Source organism: Pantherophis guttatus, unplaced genomic scaffold (genome assembly GCF_059756535.1).
Source record: "Pantherophis guttatus breed Tessera unplaced genomic scaffold, ASM5975653v1 scaffold_34, whole genome shotgun sequence".
In the NCBI taxonomy this organism is placed as follows: Eukaryota; Metazoa; Chordata; class Lepidosauria; order Squamata; family Colubridae; genus Pantherophis; species Pantherophis guttatus.
Window position 1 is genome coordinate 35001 of NW_028269849.1, and position 2500 is coordinate 37500.

Below are 2500 nucleotides of genomic sequence, written 5' to 3' on the forward strand. Positions count from 1 at the left end.
CCGCGATGGAGGTACGGGATCCCGGCTCCGGCGCCGCGGGCCTCGGTCGGGGACCTCCCCCTTCGCCTCGGTGCCAGCGCCGGGCCCCGGGGGTGCCCGCGCCCGGCAGCCGTCCCGGTCTACCGGGGCCTCGGCCGGGTCAGTCTTTCCGTTTCCCCCGCCGCGATGGAGGTACGGGATCCCGGCTCCGGCGCCGCGGGCCTCGGTCGGGGACCTCCCCCTTCGCCTCGGTGCCAGCGCCGGGCCCCGGGGGTGCCCGCGCCGGGGAGACGGCCGGGTCTACCGGGGCCCCGGCCGGATCACTTTCCGTTTCCCCCGCCGCGATGGAGGTACGGATCCCGGGTCCGGCGCCGCGAGCCTCGGTCGGGGACCCCCGCCGTCGCCTCGGTGCCCGCGCCGGGTCCCGGGGGTGCCCGCGCCGGGGAGACGGCCGGGTCTACCGGGGCCCCGGCCGCATCACTTTCCGTTTCCCCCGCCGCGATGGAGGTACGGGATCCCGGCTCCGGCGCCGCGGGCCTCGGTCGGGGACCTCCCCCTTCGCCTCGTTGCCAGGCGCCGGGCCCCGGGGGTGCCCGCGCCCGGCAGCCGTCCCGGTCTACCGGGGCCTCGGCCGGGTCAGTCTTTCCGTTTCCCCCGCCGCGATGGAGGTACGGGATCCCGGCTCCGGCGCCGCGGGCCTCGGTCGGGGACCTCCCCCTTCGCCTCGTTGCCAGCGCCGGGCCCCGGGGGTGCCCGCGCCCGGCAGCCGTCCGGTCTACCGTGGCCTCGGCCGGGTCAGTCTTTCCGTTCCCCCGCCGCGATGGAGGTACGGGATCCCGGCTCCGGCGCCGCGGGCCTCGGTCGGGGACCTCCCCCTTCGCCTCGGTGCCAGCGCCGGGCCCCGGGGGTGCCCGCGCCCGGCAGCCGTCCCGGTCTACCGGGGCCTCGGCCGGGTCAGTCTTTCCGTTTCCCCCGCCGCGATGGAGGTACGGATCCCGGCTCCGGCGCCGCGGGCCTCGGTCGGGGACCTCCCCCTTCGCCTCGTTGCCAGCGCCGGGCCCCGGGGGTGCCCGCGCCCGGCAGCCGTCCCGGTCTACCGTGGCCTCGGCCGGGTCAGTCTTTCCGTTTCCCCCGCCGCGATGGAGGTACGGGATCCGGCTCCGGCGCCGCGGGCCTCGGTCGGGGACCTCCCCCTTCGCCTCGGTGCCAGCGCCGGGCCCCGGGGGTGCCCGCGCCCGGCAGCCGTCCCGGTCTACCGGGGCCTCGGCCGGGTCAGTCTTTCCGTTTCCCCCGCCGCGATGGAGGTACGGGATCCCGGCTCCGGCGCCGCGGGCCTCGGTCGGGGACCTCCCCCTTCGCCTCGGTGCCAGCGCCGGGCCCCGGGGGTGCCCGCGCCCGGCAGCCGTCCCGGTCTACCGGGACGCTCGCTCGGGCGGGACGGTTTACCCGGGCCTCGGCCGGACTGGAGTGTTTCGGTTTTCTGCTTCTCTGCCAGGATGGCTGCGAGGGGTTGATTTAAATAGCTGGTTTGACGTGAAAAAGCTTCCCTTCAAGTGAAAAGTTTGTTCCAATTTCTGCCATCTTCCTTCCTCAAAGTTTTGGGTGTAGCTTTCCCAGAGGAACCTCTCGTAGGCCTATCATTTCTGATCTTAACTTCCCTCATTTATTCCATATTTTCCTTCCTCTTGCCGAATGGCCGAATCCAGTCCATTTCTAGTCCAGGAAATTATTTTTATTTCTTCTTCCATTTCTTACTGATCTATTTGCTTTGTCGAGCAAGTCGTTCTTAGGTCCCTTGGTTCTTTCTTTAACGTCTTCTGCTCCTGCTCCTTCTCTCGACGCTTTCTCGTTTTGTGGCTTTCTTGGCTCTCTTTTGGCTGTTCTTTCTTCTCCTCCCGTCGTCCGTCCCCACTTTCATCTCCCCATCTTTCCTGTTCTTGGTCATCTCTACGTTGTTTATAAAATAATTCCGCTTTCTCTCTTGAATCTACTCGATATCTTTGCTCTCGCCAGCTCGCCGATATTTCAGCTCGCCGATATTTTGTGCTTTCTCGTCGTGTTTCTCATCCATGGCGATCTCTCTGCCCTCCCTGTCTTCTCGGTAAATCGGACATGAATTTCTCTGGGCGGGTGGTTTCTCATCGCGTGTCTTGTGTGCGCTCTATACGTTTCGTCCATCCCGTTTAATATCTATCCCTCCCTCCCTCCCTCTCCTCGCTTTCCTCCATTGCTTCTGCTAATATCATTTCCAGAATGATAACCCTGAGCCTGAACCTGAACCTAACCCTAGCCCTACAACTTTTCTCCCTAACCCTGACCCTAACCCTAACCCTACAACTTTTCCCCCTAACCCTAACCCTAACCCTAACCCTACAACTTGTTTCTCTAAGCCTAAGCCTAAACCTAAGGCTAAGCCTACAACTTTTTTCTCTAACCCTAACCCTAACCCTAACCCTACAACTTGTTTCTCTAAGCCTAAGCCTACAACTTTTTTCTCTAACCCTAACCCTAACCCTAACCC